This window comes from Haliaeetus leucocephalus, unplaced genomic scaffold, assembly GCF_000737465.1.
Source record: "Haliaeetus leucocephalus isolate CR32 unplaced genomic scaffold, Haliaeetus_leucocephalus-4.0 Scaffold915, whole genome shotgun sequence".
Lineage (NCBI taxonomy): Eukaryota > Metazoa > Chordata > Aves > Accipitriformes > Accipitridae > Haliaeetus > Haliaeetus leucocephalus.
Window position 1 is genome coordinate 1,436,140 of NW_010973351.1, and position 23,467 is coordinate 1,459,606.

Genomic DNA, 23,467 nt, shown 5'->3' on the forward strand with positions numbered 1-23,467 from the left:
CATGCTTTTAAGTTCTTGTAGTACCCTTAATATATAGCAGCACTGCGTAGTCAAGACAGAACCTACAGAACTCTTGCGCATTCAGTATATGATGATCAAGAGAAGGGCTTTCAAGCTCACTTGCAAAGAAGTTTAGCATTCACTCTTGACTATTATCTGGAAAGTTTAACAGAAAAAAAAATCAAAGTTTTTTATTTTTCATAATGAAGAACAGTGAGTTTTATCACTAAGAACATGTGAACAGCTGTGCTAGATCAAACCAAAAGCCTGCCTGGGCCTGTATCCTGTCTCTGACAGCAGGTAAATGCAGATGCCTGGAAAAAAGTGGAGGAAGATGACAAGTATATTGTGAAATTCCCCTGAATATTCACTCCCCACCCAACAGTTACATACTTAGGAAACTTTTGGAGGTAGAGCTGGTATCTCCATTCCTTACAGACTCCAGTGACATTTTCTTCCGTATCTTCTTCCAGTGCTTTTTGAATCCATACAAACAGCTGAGTCCCACTGCCTTTCACATCGGGCATTACCGCAGCTAATCTACATATTGTGTGGAGATCAGCCTTTTTTTCTTGATTTGAACCTATCACCTACTGGTTTTGTCTGATTGCATATAGTTTAGGACTGAAGGTGAAGTGGTCCTTACACTGCACCACTTCTGAACTCAGAGATGCCATCAAACCTCCATTCTTGCTGTCTAGCTCAAACCATCCTAGTTTATTTAGCATTTCCTCATTTGGAAACTGTCCCACGCTTTTGAATAGACTTTAATCTGCTGTCATTTGTTGCTGGGGCTTTTGTCCATTTTCCTGATTTCCTGTCGTATCTCCTTCAGGATGGGAGGGTCAGACGTACACAACATTCAAGTGCAGGTGCACTGGAGATTTATATAGTAGCATAATGACATTTTCTGTCTTGTTCTTTATTCTTTACCTATTAATTCCTAAAATTTGGGGTTTTTCCTTTTACTGAACACTGAAGTGATAATTTTGTGAAATTATCTATTATAAACAATGATCTCATTCCTGAGTGGTAAGTCATCTTAGAACCCATCATTACAGAATCCATCATAAAATTGCATTTGTTTTTCCATATGCACATCACTTCATGTTTCTCTGCATTAAATTCCATCTTCCAATTTATCATCCAGTCCCTCAGTGCTGTGTAGTCTTTCTGCAACTCTCTGCAGCCAACTCTACTTTTTAAGATACAAAATAAATCAGCATGATCAGCAAACTTTGTCACATAGTTATTCATCTCCTTTTCATGACTGTTTATTCAGAACTCCACCGGTCACTTCTCTGTGAAAAATAACCATTTTTTCCACTGCCTCCTAATTTATAGCTAGTTATTTACCCAAGTTGGACTCTTTCCTCTTATACCATGGCTGCTTAGTTTCCTTAAAAGTCTCTGTAGAGGCTCCAGACTTTGTCATATTTTCTATCAGTTTTATTCAGAGTATAGGCTTATTGATCTCTGGTGCCCTAGATCTCCTTCTGGTCCGCTGGTAGCAAGGCAATTTTTAGAGCAAAGTTACATACTTCAGTCCGTAGTTCAGCCATTTCTCCCTCGAAATTCAGCAGAGCTCTTGGAAGCATGTGTTTGGCTTTGGTGATCTAAAATCATTCATTTTGTCAAGTTGTCCTATAAGCTGTACTCCTGACATTTAAATCTGATATTTGTATTCTCTTTTGTGTTCTCTGTGAAAAACAGTTCTGGCTTTAAAAAAAAATCTTCAAACGCCTACCTGATGCAGAGAGATTCGAAATAGTAATTTAGTTCTTCCTCTATGTTGTCATCTATGTTGTCATCTCATCCAAGCACTCATTTTATGCCTTGACTGTTTATTGGGCCTTTAGACTGTCTGACAGACTTTCTGCTCCTGATAAGATTTCAGCTTTTTTTTTTTGTCTGGCCTTACTGTGTTTTTACATTTAAGCTACCAAAGTTCATGTTCTTTTCTGGTTTCTTTATTCAGATTGAACTTCAGGTTTTTGAAGGGTAGCTTTTTATTTTTAATAGACTTCCTTACTCTGCTCTTTGCCCATGCTGACTTTCTTTTGTTCTTTCTAAAAATCTTCTTTGAAAACATATGCATTTGTGTTGTGCCTCCAACATGAGGCTCCAAAATTATTCCCAAACTTCCAGAGAAGATTTTACTTTTTTAGCTGCTCCTTTTAGTTTCTTTTTAAGTAGCTTTCTCACTTTCATATTATTCCCTTTTTTTAATATTGCATGACAGTAGAGGATTTTTCAGCTCTTGTTATTCACACAAAACTGTTGAGATGAAGTATGTTGTATCTACAATGACAGCGTGGCTCTTCAACAATAGCGTTATGACACTTTCCTATGGACTGATTCAGGACCAGAATTATTTCTCCTCTGGGATTTCTTGTATGGCTTGGCCCAGAAATCCTTAGTTGTTCAGGAATCACTGGCTGTTTCTGAAAACACAGCCTGAGCAGCCCTGCATGTTTTTTAATCAGTCTAGTGTGAATTAGCTGACTTTTCGCGTTCCTATTGTGTTTCTTGCATTTGGTGCTTCTCTGATGTCCCCTCAGCAGGTGGCAGTCACTTTTGCCTGGTTGGTTAGGCAGTGTAGTCCCCCAGGTTTATTTTTCCTATTTAAATCTATAATTTCATTTAATAAACACACAAAATTACTTTGCGAACAGCTTGTTAACGCTTAACTCCAAGCTTTCTATATCACAGAACATCTTTCCTCCATCATTTTCCTCAGTACTTTCAACTTCTATTTAACTGTCCCACTGATTTATTTTACTCCATTTTCAGATCCATGTATTCCTCATATTGTACAGGTGCCTATCAGCTAGAACAGTGCGTATAAAAGGACCTTGTGTAAGACCACATATATGATTCTGTAACACTCCATTTGGAAGTGGCAGTAGCAGACAAGCCAGGAAGGCTTCTTTACCCACAATAGTGGTCTACTCGTGTGGTTTTGGTGTAAGAACTGTAACAGAGAATCCAGCTCAGTGGGAAAGACTCCACAATAAAATGCTCTTAAAAGGAAAACACACTCATATAACAAGGAAGTTATTAATATTAACTGGGACATGTGCTTAATTTCACTGCAACATAAACACACTTTTGATGTTCATTTTCAAAGTATGCATTTGTATATAATTATGCCTAATGCATATCATACTCCGCAGTCTTATGATTTTACAGTCAGTCTGATGGAAGTGTTTGGTTTTTTTCATCCTTTTTATTTGCATTGCAAAATATTTCTTTGTCCTTATTGTTCTTACCTGCTGGAAACAAGTTTCTTTTTCATGAATCATGTGGATAAGTATTTCCAAGAGTCATCTGATAAACCATATTTGGAAAATTAGTAAATATTTCCTACTTTCATGCAAGTGAAGCACTGCAGTAATGCACTAATGTTGGCGCAATTTAGTCTAATATTTATATGATTTAGCGACATGAAAGAAAAAAACACTTACTTGTTATAATGTAGATTAAAAAGAGAATTCTGACTACAGCCTTATCATTAGTACTTTTAGACGTATTTAATTTTCTTTCTCAGTGATTGTTGTCACAACAACTATTGTTTCAGTAAGCTTCATATCACCAGCAATAATAATGCTGTTTTAATCTTGTAATGATGTGTCTTCTCTAGCTGAATTAATAAGGAAACCAACTAAAAGATAATTTGGGATATCTCTGAAATGTGTGCTAATAAAAAGGCTATGATCAGTCCCACTACATGTTGTTCTTAGTAATATTATGCTAATAATACTAGTAAATAATAGTCTTTTATTTATGTCCTTCTTCCTTTTCTTTATAAAAACAAATATTGGTAAATTTGCATGAAACAATACCAATGGCCATTTCCTTCTGAAGTATACAGGCATGTTCCTGCTAAACTGAACAGTGCCAGTCCAGTTTCTGTCAATGTATAACATGGCCTCCGTAGTTTTTCAATACCTCTCCTCAACTGAAGTGTCCTTTCATGCTATAGAAAAATTGTAAAAATTGTAAATCAATATTTATATTTATTTATAAACTCTTTGCTTGTATAATAATATCATTATACAGTAAATGCCATTGTGCTCACTTATAAATACTACAAGTGTTCCCTAGGAAAAAATTCTGTGATCCTGTATTGGGTTTGCATGGCAAGGTGTTGGTAGCGGGGGGCTACAGGGGTGGCTTTTGTAAGAAGTTGCTAGAAGCTTCCCCTATGTCCGATAGAGCCAATGCCAGCCGGCTCCAAGACAGACCCTCCACTGGCCAAGGCTGAGCCCATCAGCGACTGTGGTAGCACCTCTGGGAGAACATAGTTAAGAAGGGGGAAAAAGTCTCTGCGCAACAGCAGCTGGAGAGAGGAGTGAGAACACGTGAGAGAAACAGCCCTGCAGACCCCCAGGTCAGTGCAGAAGGAGGGGGAGGAGGTGCTCCCGATTCCCCTGCAGCCCGTGGGGAAGACCATGGTGAGGCAGGCTGTCCCCCTGCAGCCCAGGGAGGTCCACGGGGGAGCAGATCTCCACCTGCAGCCCGGGGAGGACCCCACATCGGAGCAGGGGGATGCCCGAAGGAGGCTGAGACCCCGTGGGAAGCCCACGCTGGAGCAGGCTCCTGGCAGGACTTGTGACCCTACGGGGGACCCACACTGGAGCAGTCAGTGCCTGAAGGACTGCAGCCCAGGGACGGGACCCACGCTGGAGCAGTTCGTGAAGAACTGCAGCCTGTGGGAAGGACACAGGTTGGAGAAGTTCATGGAGAACTGTCTCCCGTGGGAGGGACCCCACGCTGGAGCAGGGGACAAGTGAGGAGTCCTCCCCCTGAGGAGGAAGGAGCGGCAGAGACGACATGTGATGAACTGACCCCAACCCCCATTCCCCGTCCCCCTGCACTGCTTGGGGGAAGGAGGTAGAGAAAATCAGAGGTCAAGCCTGGGAAGAAGGGAGGGGTGGGGTAAGGTGTTTTAAGATTTGGTTTTGTTTTCTCATCACCCTACTCTGATTTGATTGGCAATAAATTCAATTAATTTTCCCCCAGTCGAGTCTGTTTTGCCCTTGACGGTAACTGTTGAATGACCAATCCCTGTCCTTATCTCAACCCACGAGCTTTTTGTTATATTTTCTCTCCCCTGTCCAGCTGAGGAGGGGAGTAATAGAGCGGCTTTGGTGGGCACCTGGCATCCAGTCAGGGTCAACCCACCACAGACCCACAATTGGTGCAGACCACTATTTCTACGTCCAGATGAGAACAGTCAATAGTAGTGTAAGTACAACAGGTGTGCCCTTTCCCTGGCTCCAAAGTATATTTTGAACCTGTGAGATTGGAGCTTTGCTCCATAAAAAGCAAACTAAACTTATGGATCTCCTGAATGGTAAAACCTGTCTTTCCTCATAGGACACAGATACTTTCTCATGGAACAGGTCATTTTTGCATGATTTCTGCAGGATGAAAAGGTGTGTATTCTGCCTATTGTGTATGAATGTTTATATACTTCAGTTCAGACCTTTCTTTCATTATCATATATGGATATATATATATATACCTTTTCTTTACATAGTCTCTAAGGTGGTGCTAAGGCCACAGTAGGCTTCTGGTTTCATTACTGCATATGTGGCCGGAGACTATGTCGTACCAGCTCAAAGGAGCCTCCACCAAAAATGCTTTTCTGGATACCTCTGCCTACCTTCTGGACCTGCTGAGTCCTCTGTAAAATCTTTGTTTTCCCCATCTGCATTTGCAGTGGTGACTGGGGTAAATAAGATCTCTAAGAGCTTTGGTGGAGCCAGGAGGTCAAGAGACCTCCACAAAGTTAACCTTTTGGTTTAGACATAAGAAGTGGCCTAGAAAGTAGGAACAGTTGTCGGAGAGGTAGTGTAGATTTAACCTGGTGTAGTATCTTTGTCACTGATGCTAGTGCTGTCAGCCACAGAATGAGATATTACACCTCATGAAAGAAGGTGGCTGAGTCTGACCACTTACTTGTAGTGTGAAAAGAAATTATAATTGCAGCTGTAAACACTCTGATGAAGAAAACCTTATCAAGTTAATGTGGAGGTTTTTTCTTCCCAAATTAGATTTTTTGTTGCTGTAAAGTCAAGGAACCACAAAGAAAGCGTTATACTAAAACAGATTCTCGTATACATAATTTATGTACAGATTAATCTAAAAAATATCAAATGTGTATAGCATATTTGGCACAAAACACAGTTTCTATCCCTTTCATATTAGCAGAATCCCTAAATTACTGTACAGAAGGTTTCCAAATCCTTTAAATCTTGCCATTGTGGAAAAGCCAAAAGTTAGGTGGAATGTAGCCAAAAAGGGCATATTATTATTTAATTTTACTGGTATAAAAAAGGGAAAGTAACAGTATACAACATTTTTTGCTCAGTTTCCCATTCCTGTATTAGAGAATATATCTATGAAGCAAAAACAGAGAATAAAGAGACAGAGTATGAAAATTGTGGATCATTACCTGAGGGATAAAATCCCCTGTTTTCTTAACTTCATGTGTCTTATGAAGAAATGTGCCAAACTACCCTTTGTATATGTAGTATTTATAGATTCATTTTTTTGTTCACTTCCTGGATTCTGGACCTGTCTTATTGTTTGGTCTGCTTCCAAATGCCAATTTTAGGCTAGATGTTAGCACAGAATGGAAATTTGATCAAAAAAAACATTTATACCTCTGTGTTGGCATTGTGCTGCAGGGCTTACATAGCTTGGCATTGTGTGATATTGCATTACTTAATCCTCTGACAAAATAGAATCTCTTCCTACTATGTAACTTCTCTTAGGAGTGTAAGTAGCCTCTACTTGCAGACGGGATTCCCATGTTCTTCACTAGAGCAGTCCACTCACATCCTGTGTAGTCATCGTGTATATAAATGTGAAAACTGTCAGAGGGCAAATAAGCTGTGGTGGGACAGTGTACGATCATTGTTTTACATATATCCAAAACATCTCCTCTAACTGGGACTTGATCATTTCAGCCACTGTAAAGAGCTCTAAATCAAGTAGTCTTGATTATTTAGTCTCTTCTCAGAAAGAATTCTCTCTGTATGTCCAGAAATTTTCATTCTTTATATGAAAGCACTGGATAAGCTTAAAAATATGCTGATTTTGCAACTCCTGTAGGAAGAGTTTTATTTGCATAATTAATTGCACTGACATTGTTAGGATTGCAATGAAGAGCATTCTCTTGGAACGCCTAAGAGAAGTTAAGCAAAATGAGATATGGAATTGCAGCTCCAGACTACGCTCCACCACTTTATATTATTATTCTTTTTTATTTTGAAGGCAGTTCACAAAATCCAGATGTTGAATGTAAATTATGTTTTTGCAGTAGTAACATGTGGTTACTTGCTGGGTTCACGTTTACAGGCATTTTTTGTGTCAGTTTTCTCTGTGTCTTTCACATAGGTAGGCTGCAGATGTGCTTCTAAACTTCTGTCTTTCTGTGTAATATATCATATTTTAATTACTTTCCATTCTTCTTTCATTTGATTCCCATGTGAAAGAAATTCTTGGCTAATACCAGGTGAGATATATAAATAACTTTTTATTTAGAAAAGATTTTTTTTCTTTCCAGTAGCTTTATTTTATTCTTAGAGTTGTGTTCGATCTTTTTGTCTAAGCAAGCAACCTATATGTCTGCTAAGGAGCTGCTTTTATAGGTCAAAGAAAAATCTTTCACCTCTTCTTCATCTGTAGGAAACTTGAAGGTCTTTCTTTTCACTTCAATGTGTTTGGGAATAAATCATAAAATATTATGATCTTATGCACAGAAGTGCTTGCAAAACTTATTCTGACATAGAAAAGGACTCATGAGTCTTTCTTAAAAATGATTTAACTATGGACATGCTTAAAATGATATTTTATGGTTTTGCTAGTTATGAGTTTTCTTTTCCAGTTTTCTTCCTAAAGCTTCTATGTTTGCTGTACTTAAAAGGATGGAAAGAAGAAATCTGCAGGAGTGCCATCAACCAAAGGCAGCATGGCCAACAGGTTAAGGTATTTTCCTCGATGAAATAAAACTTCTTGGTTGTTTCATTTATCTGTATCAGAGAAACATTCACAGAAACTTTTGTGATAGTTTCTGTCTTACTGGGTTCTCATACCAAAGGGTAAAACCCGGTGCTTGTCCCAAAAACTTTACCATATCTCTAAGTGTGTTGACACAGCATGATTTGTTTATCATTTTGTGATTCAGTTTCCACAGTTAGAAATGAGGATAATATTTTGCAAAAGCACTCTGAGGTCTACAGATGTAAAGCACTGAATAACAACTAAGTATTCATGTTCAAGTTATGTGACCAGTTCTCAGTAGATGGCTTTATTTTTCTGTTGTTGTTGGATACACTGGACCCATCTGTATCCACAAGATACATTTAAATATGTTTAGTAAGATGCTTGCTGTCGGAAGGAGTTTCCAAAGACATTGAATCAGCAGTCCAGGAATTGAACGAGCAAGTACATATTTTATCAGAGTCCTGGCAAGTCTGTTCTGCACACTTCTGTATTCTTGCTTAGGCCAAATAGAACTGTGTGGACAGAGAAACTGAAGAACAGCTTGGCTTTAATCAAACAAGCTAAATACTAGTTATAAAATGCACTTTACTTCCATTTCCGTTTTGAGGCTATGGATAGATTCTGTTTTATGCACTGAGTATATGTTGTGCAATAATTAGCTATGTCGTTAATAGTTTTATAATGAAATATATATGGCACCAGGAAAGCACTTAGAGTTTTACACATGAAATCATAGTGTCTGTTTCCATAAAGTTTTAATAACACTTCTGCCCCATCCTGCAGAGTACACGACACATTTGTGCGGTTGTCCTCTGTACAGGAAGGGCATAAGGAACAATGAGGTAGGATTCAACCATTTTGTACATGACACGGAAGGCTAAGAACAATCATAACCTTGTGTTATGAGGAAGCAAAATGTCTCCAGAGTAATTTCTGGCCAGTACAAATCACTTTTTTTTTCCCTTATACAAGCTAAATACATCATCTAGGTTAGTGACCTAAACAAATAAATAGAAGACGAAGATGCTAAGAGCTTTTGGTGGAGACAGATTCATGGGCAGGATAGTGGTTTAAAAATTGTGATTTTATTGAGTTTGTGTGCTGCTTGTCTCAAACCAGAATGGTCTTCAAGAAATCATACTCTAGAAGGAGCTGAAGAGAGTCCAGTGTGTATCCCATGCTTGTTCCCCTTCTCCTAGGTGAGATGTCAGGCTTTGCCTGGACTTGTCTCAGCCTGCCTGGAAATTTGGTTTTAGCTTGCAAAGGTTTTAGCTCATTTAATGATCAGGTAACTGTTACCTGCTTTGGTTTAGCTTCTGCTTAACTTTGCACAGTTGCTTTTGTTCTATACACTTTGTAATTAATACACAATAATAACACATATTTACTCACGTGGAATGGACAATCCATTGTCATGGAACAAAATGCAGTGTAGAGGACTAAAGATCTGGGATGATAGTGGACAGCCTGAAAATACAGGGGGAGGGTGACACTGGAGACTCCAGGGCTATAAGCAACTGACCTATGGCCAGTTATTACTCATCACAGGAATGTCACCTTGGGAGCTGGGTAAAACTCGGTTTAGTCATAACAAAGAAAGCAAAGGACAAGTATCCAATATATGTAAAACACATATGTATATAAAAATTTTGGATGTAACCTGGACTTTCAGAACAAAGAAGATAAAGCAAGATGTAAAGCAGGTTAGTAAACACATAAAGTTGCTCTAAGCAGATCCTAATATCAAGAGGAAGACATCATCCACATCACCACCGTACTGCTCCTGGCAAAGGACTAGGGATGCCAATGACTTGCTGTAACTCCTTCCCTCCCCAAAACTTTAGGGGGAAATACTTGAAAGTTTGTATGTATATCATTTTGACCATAATATAAATGAAACTATAAATGTTAGCTTCATTGCAACTAGGCTAATAATATTTATTTCATTAGACTTTATTTTCATTTTATTTTAGTGTTTTAGTGGTTTAGTACTTTAGCATTTTAGTATTTTAAATATTAGTATTTAATTATTCTAACAGTAAATACCTGGGTTTGCATGTTCCTTTTGTCAAGATTTTGAGTGTGACACACTCTGGCAATCTATTCTGTAATTTTGATGCAAAAAATTGGTAATATAAAAGACACAAATAGAACAGAAAAAAACAGGGTTTGGGTTTATTCCCCAAACCTCTACCATCTGGACCTTTTTAAAATAATGTACTGTTCCTGCAGGCTGGAAAAATAGGTGACCATTCATTGGAGCAAAGCCAACAGGCCATTCAAAAACAATTGAGGCTCACTTTTGTTTAAAAAAAAGAGCATATAAAGCTGGTGGAGGGGGAGGAATGATGTAGTAATAACTACTTCTGTTTGCATATTTTGTAAGATTTACAGGATTCTCGGAAACCTACACATCCCCAGAGCAGACAGACCCTACCTTCTGTGGTGGAAGACAAACATTCATTATCGTCATAAGACAGCTGATCTTCCTTTTTGTTGCATAAATGTTTTTTTGACAGGCCAGAAAGTGGTGTTTAGCTCTTTTTCAGCTGAAGCTCTACTGGGCTGTTTTTCTTTCCTTCTCTGCTAATGTTATTTCCTTAATGATTTTGTTAGGGTTTTTTTCGTTCTTTTTTTCTTCAAAGTTCCTGGAAATTTTTAACATTTTTCTTAAAGTTTCATACCCAGAAATGCAGGCAATATTCCAAGTAAGGCTGCATTGCAGCTGTAAAAAGATAGCTGTTTATTACTTCTCTGCTTTCAGAAATGAAATCTCTGTGTGGGCAGTTGAAAATTGTTTTGTTATTTTTTGTATCTAATACACTGTAAGATCATGTCTAATTTGCTGAAGACTCACACACCCTTATTACTTTCCAGAGAACTTTCTTCTTTTGGATTTTTCAGATAGTGGAATCAGAATGTAATTCTTTTATTTTCCAGACTTTGTAATATTTGCATTCCTCTTTTTTCATTCTATTTTTCTTTCCTTATAATAAAAGTTCTTTGTCAAATCTCAAGTGGTTGAAGGTAACTTTTTTATATTGATATAATTTACGGCTTTTGTTACTGGTGGTATCTTGCTACCACTATTGGTTTTTATAATCATAATATCTTCTTGGGTGCTATTCATATTTTGTCAAATGTATAAAGTCTAAGGACCTTCCAAACAGCCATTAGGTATGCCAAGACTTTTTATAAAAAAGGTCTTGTAAGCTATGGGCAGTTGACTGAAGTCAGAATGGTTGCATCAGAAAAAAAAATTGGTAAAATTTTCCCCTTTATAAGTGGAGAAACACAAGTTATTCATTCTGGTGTCTATAAGACTATCATCATTTGTTGCTTCTTAAATCACCCAGTGGAAATCAACAGCTGCAGGTCTATCTGTTCTATTTGTCTTTTTTTACTTTCACATACATTGTATGTATGTTCCCCCAAAACTGATTGGACTAACATGAAGAAGTGCTTGTAAATGACTTTTTCTTGTTGAAATTGTGACCAATACCACCATTGTAATTGAAGAGACAGCAAAACAAATGTGGGAGCACTTATGCCTGGCAAACTTAAGTAGATTATTAAAGTAAATGTGAATTTAACTTTATTTCTCAATAATATTCTTGTGATTATGCTTTCCATCAAGCAAAAAGTGGCCTGCAAAGACCTAAATCACAATAAACTAAGAACCATTTCCCTGACCTTCACATCTGACTTTCAATCCATATCTTCCATTTAAATAGGAAAATAGCAACCTGGTCTAACTAAGATAAAGCATTCACTGTAGCTGATTCTTGGAATAGAAAGAAGACAACTATGGTGTTTGCCACAGGCATATGAAAAAGATAAAAGAAAGATAAAAGCTTTAAAAAAAGGTGGACAATAATGAATATATGGGAATGGAGAAAAGAAAGAGTTTGGTTTTTTCCCCCAAAGTAAAAGGGAAAAAAACTTTTTCAAGAAGAAAACAGTTTTCCCTGAGAAGCAGAAATCTGGTATGCTTCTTCAATCTTAATAAAGCATTTAGGCAGAGGGAGCTCTCTGACACTTGAAGGGAGCAGAGACTGAAATGTTTTACCTCTGACATAGAGTCCTACAGTAGTGAGTTTTTATATTTAATGGGATGCAGGGTCATTTCCCGTGGGCTATTTAGTGGACCTCTGTAGCTTCAAAATGTGATTCTTCCCTCAGAAGGGCCTAAAGCTGATTATTAACCATGATTCATAAATTCTTCAGAAGACGATCAAGTTAGGTTTATGAATTCAGGCTGGGACAGAATGCAGCCACCTCCTTTCTGCCTGTAAATACCAAGAAGGGCTGCGACTTACAGAAAAAATAACCTTTTAAAGTCTATTTTCCTTCCTCATTGTCCTTTTCCAACAATGAAACAGCTGTTTACATGAATTTTTGGTGCTCATAAAAAGAAGAAAAGTGAAAAGAATGAAAAAAGATGTGTATTCCAATTTCTGATTAGAATGGCACATGTGGTGAGTTAGTTTTCAAAAATAGTTGTGGATTTTAAAGGGAGGACACAAAATACTGGAACGGTTGTACTGAGTATATGACACACTACAAATACATGGAGGGACACTAATATAGAAATCCTCTAAACATCATTACCACACTGAAGGGAGACTTTGCCCAAGGCATGTGGTTGTTCTTTTTCTCTAGGGTAGAGCTACAGATTTGTAGGCCAAATACTCTAAATAAATAAAGCCTGGACAGAATGTATTGACTTCTGCAGATTTTCTGCTATTTTTACTTTTCCAGAGGTAGCAATTATGAAACAGGAATATCAAAGTCCTATTTATTTCACCACAGATTTCATGATATTACAAGCTACAGATAACGACTGCAATGCATAGAGAGACAAATGCCATCAGGACCTATAGCACTGCTTCTAGTCTATTCTGGCAAAAGCTTCTTCTGGAAGTCTTCTTGTTAATATTTAAGATGGTTGGTTTGTTTTAAGTGTTTCATTCTATGCTTAGGTGAGCTTTGATCCACCTTTGGTTGAAATCAGCTCCATATGACAGTAGTTCCATTTACAGTGCCCTTTATATTTAAAGTTGAATTAAGATTATCACCTTTGTACCAGCAAAATAACTACTTCTGTCCAGTAAAATAAGGTCTGAGGGCATATCACAGGTACTGTTCTCTAAATAAGTCATATGATGATTTTTCCTTTAAACTGCTGATATTAGTGTCTAAGGTAGCTACTTGAATAAGACAATTCCATTTCCCCATATAACATGAAGTGGTGGATTCCTGTTCCATTCTTTGTTATTTGGCAGGCATTTTAGATTTATCTGTTCAAATGTGTGAAGGAAGGGATGGAGGGAAGGAGGAAGGAAGGAAGGGCCATTTTCTTTTGTCAGACAGCTTTTCCTTCCTTGGTGGTTTTCTATTTCAGTGACTTGGTTGATACATTTGTTTTCATTAAAAATTTATTTATGGTTCAGTTAACAAGTTACTTCATCTACAAAATATTCGGTTTATAAAAATTGCAGTCAGTTTGTGGAAATCCTTTACAAGCAAGTATAAGACATGCATTTGTAGAACATACATATATACACGTGTATATATATGTGTCCATTTATGATTGTAGAAGGGCTGATTCAAGATGCATATGTTATATAAATTTTTTGAGTAATTCTATTCAATACTTTCTAAATGAAATCTGTTCTCAGAACAATTTGTAAAACAGTTTAAACATTGTATTAAGAGATACAGTCATATTTTTGTGGAAATATTTTATGCCTCTAATATTACCTTAGTAAATTGTGTTTTACCATGCATAAATCTCTCTTTGTACTAGGAGGTAGAAGGTCAGCAGCTTTTACAATAATTTGCCTTTCCTTCTTTTCCTGAAGTCTGTATAAGAAGTGGTCCACAAAGTGCAGGATCCAGCAGGGAAGACACAATAAATTCAAATGAAGCAGTTGATTCACGAGTGATGACGTGAAGGATGGTAGCAGCTGCTTAGCCTTGCCTTCTCCAAAAGATTGCCCAGGTCTCCAGGAGTAATGACTGAATGGCAAACAGCCCCTTGAGATGGAGGTTTGAAGTTTGGGATATTAAAGTAACCACTGCCAAATTCAGGTTACTTCGGTTTGGCTTTGTATTTTTTTTTCCACCCTGACAGACTAAACAAGGCAAAACTGAAAGCTAAAGGGACTCAAAAGCAATGCATTTTAATCAGAGATTTATTGGTGCAAGGCTGGCAATCTCTGACAGAGGGATGAACAAGACAGGCAAATGTGGCAACTACTTAATTCATCTCCCTGCTAGGTGGTTAAACTCCAAAGCTTGGACTCAAGCATGTTTTGTCTAGTCCTCGCTTTGTGGAATTAAGCGCAGAATGATAAAATAACCAGCATTATATTATGTTCACTCATTTCAAGAGGGTCACCAAACAAAATGAATCTCACTGACTTTGATACATAGGTAGAGTGTACTTGGAAAAGGAGTCTTAGAGTGTATTGTCTTCATGATGGAACTCCATAATTTCTTGGTGTTTGTGCTTTGGGCTCACAGGTCTGTCTGTGAGGTGCAGACCTCTTCACCTCCAAAACATTTCCATCCATTTACCTCTTTGTTCTCTACTATCTAGCAACCTTATTTATTGCTTTGTACCTGGGCATAATCTATTTTGTCCCTTGAAGGTGCACTTAGAAGAAACATGTTTTCTTAACCGACAATTACATCCCTGGAATGATTTCTTTTGAATGCTTATAATACAATAAATCCATGGAGAATCAGCACTGAAGAGGTTAACTATTTCTTCACAGAAATATTAGCTGGTGAAAACCATCAGACTTTGATTCATGTAATTTATTATAGTCTCACATTCTCCTTCCTGACTTGATAGCAAAGCTGCCAGTTAAGATCACACTGCAAGATTGCTGCAGTATTTGCTGTTATTACTTGATATTAAGATTGCATTTTATTATTATTATTATTTGCTATTAAACTAAAACACTATTAAGCAGTATGTTCATGTGTGTCTCCACCCTTGTGCTGTCCCACACTTCATTTGTCTTTCCTATGAGTATTTAAATAGATACGTAGTGAGATTTTCAGAGAGGGTCACAGGAAGCTACATGAGGGAATTGGGCAGCTATGCTTTGGTTGTCCAAAATTAATGTCATTGCTGAAGTGGAAGATGTCTGGAGTTTGTCATTTCAGTGTACCATTTATTAAAGCTTAGTAGAACTAACCTGACAAGATTTTTTGAAATCAGTTATCTATATCTACTTTTTCCACTAATGTTCTTTTCTCTTCAGCTTCTTTTAAATCAGCCTGCTGATAGCAGTCTCATAATTATTCTAGTGTAATCTAACTAAACTAACACCAGAGTCGCCATTCTAATTGAGTACAGGTGTGGATTAAGGACATTGTGCTTAATGTTGCTGTTGCTTTTAATGGGACTCCACAGAGGAAGGGTAAGGATTTTTTTTTAAATCTTGGAGGAGGGAGCCTGATATCTACAATGAACTTAGGTAAAAATTTGCTCCAGCTGTAGCTTTAGTAGCTAGAAAGGGAGGTAGATCTCCAGCTTCAGAGCATCCCATGCCACTCAAGAGCCTTTCTCTTCTGATTTCGTTTTCCTAATCTTTTCCCCCATTTTGATAAGCTGATCCCTTCCTGCCTCTGCGCCTGTGCCCCTTTCTCCTCCTTATGCCAATTTTTTTCCTGCTTGATGCCTGTAATTTTTCAGCCTTGCACATTCACACTCTTTAGGACTCCCTGTGCGGCTGCTGTTTTGTCCTTTTTTTCACGTACACTCTCTTCTGTCCAAACACTTCTGCTACTGTTAGTGTCTTAAATTTCTCTCATCTTGTTGCTCATGATCCTTGGTGCTGCTCTAAACTCCCACTAGTAACTTCAGCCCCCAAAGCCCACGCTTCCTTAACGTCTTCTTCACAAGCTCCTACAGTGGCAAAATTTAGAAAGTGTAGGTATATGTTGCACTTACCAAAGATGGGTTCAAATGCCGACTAAAACACTGTTCTAGGGTCAACTCCCCCCACCCCAGAAGAAAAAAAAGCAAATCTAAGAAAGAAAGCAGATATAATTATGATAGTTCCAGTTTTAGGACAACCTGGGTAAAAAATACTTCCCATCACTGACAAGGACAGGAATCACACACCAGATTGTGCGATTCTCTGAATTCATGTGATTTCTTTCTCTTGATTCAGTGCTGGTACCTGCACAATATTGCTATACTTTTCATCATTCTATCTTCATGAAAAGTAAAAAAAGCATTGAGAAAACACACTTTTCTTCCTGGGTGCGTTGAGGCTGGCAAGGGACTTTTGAAGAAACTAAGCTGTAGACTGTGAAAAGGTCCTGGTAATTCATAGATATGGGAAACAACACAATGTGATGCAAGACTTCCTCTTCCATTCTGAGTGCCAGAATAATTATCAATCATACTTGCCTATCTTTCTCCATAGATACCGGGAAAAATAATGCATGGCGGGGGGGACAAAGGTAGTGTGTCTTTCCCACTAAATAAAACTGAGCCATGTTTAAGAAAGTAACGGTGAAAAAAAGAGAGCATAGAAAAAGGATCTATTAATCCATCATACAGTTTCTCCGAAACATTGAGATCTCTTGAGTATCTGTCAAAATTCTTCCCAAAAGCCCCAGTGCATCATATAGCTCTTTTCACATCCCAGAAACAGGCCACAGCTCCAAAATGAAACAGCATTCTTGTTATAGTTCCATACTAGAGCATCAAATTACATTCTCAATCTATTCATATCTTTATGGTGGACTTTTTGGAAAGTAACAGCAAGTTCAATCTGTGATTACATCTGACAATCAGTTTGGGGAACTATCTGAGCAAAATTTAAGTAACTTGAAGGCAACCTGTTCCACAAGTTGTCCTAGGATGTTGCTGAAATGCAGCATGTAGACAGATATTTGGGTGCTGCTTGGGTAGAAAGGACATTCTGTATGAAATATAAGTTAAATTTCAGCATAAAAACACATTGTTTTTCAAATCTAAAGTATTTTGATGTTGATGAGACTTTTTCATCCTTAGTGCCAGTAGACATAAATACAAAAATATAAAAATTATTGCCTGATTATTACAAGGTGCGTGCTTTTTCTGAAGGAATGTGATTCCACAAACAACAGCTAGGAAAACAGTTAGCTTTGCTATAATTTCAATTATGCCCACTGTCTCTCTTCTGCAAGACATTGGTTTGAGAGAAAGACCCATGTCCTAGAGGAAAGGGATATGATACAACTGTTAGCTAAACTGCCTATCACATGTGCTTCTAAATTCTAAAATAAAATAGTATCATGAAGATTTTCTTGGGAATCCCATGGCAAAAGCCTAAAGTCTGGGTAAAAAACTGTGGATTAATATCCTAAGCAGAAAATATATGTAGATTCAGGAAAGCTTAGTACTAAAAGAAAATTAATACAAGTTAGTCTTTTAGGCACATTTGAAAACCAAGATAAACATGACAAGCAAATAAATTTGCTTATTGGTGACCCTGCAGAAAATTCTGAATATCGAAATCAGAAGGGTTTTGACGTGGTCTCTCTCTGGGTGATCTAAGTTGCATTGAGAAGAAGGAATCCTGCTTTACAAACAGGTGCAAAATAATAGAGCTTTTCAAAATTATCACATAAATTTTCTTTAAAAATTTGTTTCTGTAGCTTCTACTGATCTGATTTGATTAGTAGATAGTTTTCCATATGAAGTATCTAATATATTAAAATTTTTGAAAAGGTGATACTCCTGAAAAATAGAAAATTAATAAAAAATTTTACAAATGTCAGCAAAGACATTTGATAGACTTCTACTTTAAAATAATTTGCTTTTGGAGGGTTTTTTTGTTTAGTATTTTGCAGAGTTTCGTAAGTTATATATCCACATTCCTGCTAGTCACTCAATCTCAGATTGATCTTAGTGATGTATTCTAACAAATGGGTAATCACTGAGATATGAAAACAACTAAGCATATACTTTGAAACACCTTGTTTTAAAAAGTAAACAGTAATAGTGTTCTTTTAAAAGACTGCTTTTCAGACAATTGATGATAATAATGTTTACAAGTTCTTAATAGGCTTTAATGTAATAAAATAGAAAATGTTATGTATACAAATTAATACTGTGAGAGAAATCATAGGTTTTAGAATTCAAGTTAAACATTTAATAACATCTTTGTTTTTGTAGGCTGTCCTTATCAGTATATAAGTATCCCAGCTAGGCCCTGATGCTGCAAAAAGCAAATTCCTGTTATGCAAGTGAACTTGCAAACTGTAAACCTAGTCTCTGTAATACTAAGAACTTGCTATCTATTTTGCAAGATTTTGGCCCCAAATGGCAGAACCTTGCCAGAACTTCCTTCTTTAAATAGATCCATGAGAATGTCTGCTTTTTTCTTCCTACACATTAGAGATTTAAGCTTGCAGATCTGGGTAAGAGAAACCAAGCTATTCTGGTCTAGTCTGAACCACAGCCAAGGGACAGGCTTGGATCAAAGCATCTGGATCTGAACTTTACCCGTATGTAGGGGGGGGGGGGGGGTATGGGTATGTATGTATTTATATTTATACATTGCAGAAGTCCAGATGTGTGATTTAATCTCTTCATCTTCATGCATTGTATGACTTTATTTGCAGTCCACAAGTCATCTGAATGATGAGCTGAGAATTTATTTAGATATTAAAATAAATTCTAAGCCTCAGTGATTTTTTCTGCATCTACTGAAAATATGTGAAAGCCACAGTGGCTGATACTTATACAGAATTTAAACATGCAAAGCATGAAATGCTACTAGTTTGTGATGCAGATTTGATCTACAAAATGCTTATTTTTTTCTGTCATTGCTAAATCTGTGCTACATTTTATGAACCACAAATGAAAAGTGAAAAGGTAAGTGCCTGGAATACTTTTTGAAGTACAGTGTAATTCTTTTTTAATGCGAAGCAAAGAGAAGTGGTAGGAGGAAAGATTTGTTGTTGTTGTTTCTTCAAAAGTAAAAATGATAAACATCATAGAGTTTCTATTGTTTAGCTTACAAACTTCATTTGGACGCTTCAAGTTCATAATTTCATAAATGGAGATAGTAAAAGTCAGTCATGTTTTGATCCTTATATTTATAAACTATGATCCATAGCTAAAATTCTAGAAGGATGGAGCACTACCTCTTTTGTGTCCCTGTCCCCCCCCCCTTAATGCTGAATGTAAATTGACCCACTGTACATTTCAAGATCAAGCTTGGAGCTCAATTTAAATTCTAGCACATTCAAACTTCTTAAAAATATAAGTTCCATTCAAATGGGAGTTTTTTTCACTGCACACAGAGCTCTAATCAAAAGTAGAGCTGTATAGAATGGTTTAAATTTAATCCAAATCTCAGTGAATTTCATGAATCTGACTATTCAAGCTTTACATGACTGGGCTCATAAATGTTATTTCTGCTTTTATGCATGATAGGTTGCGGGTTGCTGCTGCTTCTGGGCTTCACAACAAATGCCACAAACGAGAGTTCGTCTTGCCTTCATGCATTTTTCATAACTCCTGCTAAAAAGTAAAACTGTACTGATTGATAATAGCTAATGAATGTGTAAGCTGTTAGTGAATGTTTTCCACAGGTTACTAGTTTGGGTCACAGGCAGTTGAACTGGATAACTGATTATCCATAAAGATCACATTAGTGTATTAAAGAAGAATATGTCAAATACCCAGGTGACAGAAAAAAAGCCACCCCACCCCCCCGAAAAAAAATAGATATTCATTATTTTACCTATTCTTGGTATCCCTGCACACTCTAAGAAACAGGATTTTACACTTTTTACTCCTCATTTGTAAATATTCCCTGTGATTTCTTCTTCCATGGGTAAAAATATAGTGGAGTGTCTATCTGAATGCATTTCATACTTGAGAAATGAGCATTGCAGGCTGAATTATACCTTTCATCCCCATTCTTTTCTTGTAACAATGCCAAAGTTCTTCACTTTCACAAAATGTGTGGAGTTCACTTTATGAAAACTGACAAATTTGGCTGGAATTGTGTTATCATACATTCCTACAGATAATTCCTTTGTCTTGTTGCTTTTGTACAATGAATACAGGGACTACAATATCCTTTTTTCTCCTGCTGGTATTTAATGACTTAATTTCTTAACATAGCAGGTTAAATGTTTTCTCCTTCATGACAGGAATGAAGTTTCTCATTTCACAGATGATGCTGTTTGGAAGCAAATATCCATGGTAAGGTTTTAGGTTAGCAGTTACATTGCAGTGGGAGAATATCTGAAGGAATAGCGTACTGGAATAGGTGTAAAATGTATTCACAAGAAATATGGACATACTTTTTGAGAAATGGTTACCCAAACTTGACATGCACACCTGCACCAAATAGAGCAGTTTAAGCTTCTTCACAAGCAAACATTTCAGGCTGCATGCAAACTCAGGAGAACATCATCACATATTGTTGGAATTACACAATTAAGGAGCTTGTTGTCGGATTCTTAAAGTTAGGCATTGCGGATAGAACATGCTGTTCTTATTTTCCAAGCTTTCATGACAACTTCAGTGTTTAGAAAGGGGGTCAGAGAGTCAGATGGGGGAAAGGCAGTGATTTACTCCATTTGAACCAGAATAATTTAGAAAATGAATGATTATACAGGAACATCCACAACTGCCACAGATTCTTGAATTGCAGGAGTTCTATAAGCTGCAGAAATCACAGCCTCTTTCATTCTGTGTTGGGACATGATATCTGATTCGTGTAGAGCTAGCTGGAGGCCACATCACAACTTCACACTGTGATCTTGCCTCTTATTTCAGATTAGGAATGCCATGTAGGATGAGACCATACAGAGAGTGATGAAGCTTATCACTGTATTACAGCCCCAAAAACCAATATGAATGAGAAGGCAAGTAATTGCCTAAATATTTACCTGACACCAATGAATTAACAAAGATCGGTGACTTACAAAGGAAGATTTCCATTTTAACATGTTCTTCTCATGCCTCATTTGAGTGCTTTTCTCGATGATGCTAGAATTTTCTTTTTGCAAATGTATGTGCCTGGATAGTTATGTGAGATTCCTCCTTTTCTTCTCTTTGGTATAAGAGACTGGAGGAACCTACCTGATTTTGGAACTACTATCACCCAGCCTTTTGCAGAGGTATGAAGGTAAAGGTCATGGAAGTAAAAGAAAATTTTACTACTACCAGAAAAATTATGAGGGAGGGACAAGCTCTTGTTCTTCTTTTCTGTGAAAAACCTTTTGCTGAATATCCAGTAAATTACTATCAATTTCCCAAGCTATTTCGTTAAACATTTTAAAGAAATATGGACGTACTTTTATGCCACCTGGGAGTATCTCAGGTGAATACTTGTCAAGATGCATAAGATCTTGTCACTAAAATATTACAACGGGTTTAGAATGATATTCCACTGAGAACTAGACTTATGCTACAAGTCTACTTGTACCAAGTAACTTGGTGCAAAAGAAGTGCATCAACAGAGTAGAGGAATTGGTGAGTAGGCTCCTGTATCTCCCTTATACCTACTTTCAAGTGGGTTGGTTTTGAATAAATTTAGTCTCCACTACACATATAGTTTACAGATTATTGAAAGAACAACTAGAAGTGCCTATCATGGATCTGCAGGTGCAGCAGCCCACACATTGGTTCTGAATTTAATTAAATAAATCAAATGTCATGTCAAGCATTTGGAGTGATTTTGGAGTGAAGCTTCTGATTTTGTTTTCTCAAAAAATCCAATTTGCACATCCCAAAATTGGCCCTGAAACTGATTTAATAGGCAATTAGCAGAAAAAATTCAGGAAATTGACTTCCAAATCATGTTCCTGCTTCAATCCAAAATCTCAAATATCAGCACAGCTTTGGAATCAAACAGAAACTTAGTGCTATTTATACAATATAGCTCTGAAAGACATGTATGTGAGAAGTTACATTTTGTATGCAAATTTGACCATGTGTCTTGAACTGTATTAACCTAGCATTATGGGAACGTCTTACAATATTTGAAGCATGTATCATTAAAATAAGAAATACTTTGCTTCCATAGTTTGATGCTTTTCCTCCAAAATGAACATGAGTTGATGAGAAGGAAGATACAAATAATTTTTTGTTCATTAATAGGCTTCAACTCTGTGAACCTGTGAACTCCTGCACCTCTAACTTTACTATTATGAATTATCTAGAATGCTTTGGATCAGTTAGAGACACACAGCCAGGGAGTATGAAGGGAATTCTGGAACAACTGAAATTTTGGCTGTGTAATTGAAACAAAAATCCGTATTTCCTGATGTTCATCCGTCTTTCACTTTGGGAAGACTATGAGTTTTAATGGTTTGAACTTGTGTTAAATCTACTCAAGATAGGCTTCTAAATGTTTCTGGGAGGTTTTTAGTCTCTGATCCTTTAATTTCTTGAAGTATTTTAGGCAGAATGGTTGGATGTCTAAAGCCTGTGGAGGACAACTAATGGAGCAGGTATTTTATCACCCTAAAATGTCTGGATTGAAATTTAGAAAGAATTTAGCAAGCTGGTGTATCTTGATCATATCACATGGAATTTTGAGGTAGAGTGCTGAAAACCGTGCGAGAAATGACTGGCTGAATAAAGATATGACTTACTAATTTTCACTTAAATCCTACTATTTCTCTCATATTAATTTGTTATATTTGTGGTTGATTATACACTGAATTTAGTTGATACATTTTTCTCATTCCTTTTCCAATTTACATGCATCAGTGAACCTCTTTTGAAACTATAATATGAATCTTCTGGCTACACTAATTAATGTTAATTAATTGATGTTAGCGGACAAAAGCAGCTTTCAGATCCTTCTGGAAATACTGACTTTCCCTTAAAGTAGAATATCCAATGAGAGTTTGTGTTAATGATGTAATGGTAAAACTGGCCTGTTTAGCCAGTTGATATCCTTTTGGATAGGGCTGGAGTTATGTGGAAAACACAGATTTGCTTTTTATTCACCAACAGATTAGTAAAACTACTACTGAATTGCTACCCGACTCTCCTCTTGAGTTTTCCATTACCTCTTGCAAGCAAATTAGTAAAAGTTGAAAAAGAGCTACTAAATAAAAATGACTATAATGAGCTCAGTCCATAAGGACTATGGACTGGGAGGGAGAACAAAGAACAGAATGATTCGTACACAGAAAGAAGGATATCTCAGAAAGGGCTGGAGATTCACACCATTGGAAAGAAGAGATAGGATTGTCCCCTTGTTAAATGCAAACAATAGGTTGATTGATAAAAATTAAAGAGCAGAGTTCTGTGCTGTCTGTCCGAAGCAAAGCTTTATATCTATGTCTAAGAGCAATCCCGATGAAAGCAAGCAAAACTCTTCTGATTGATGGGTCAAGCAGCACTGCAGACATGACAGATCAAGAATGGCTGTGCCAACTTTGAGAAGATTCTTGAACA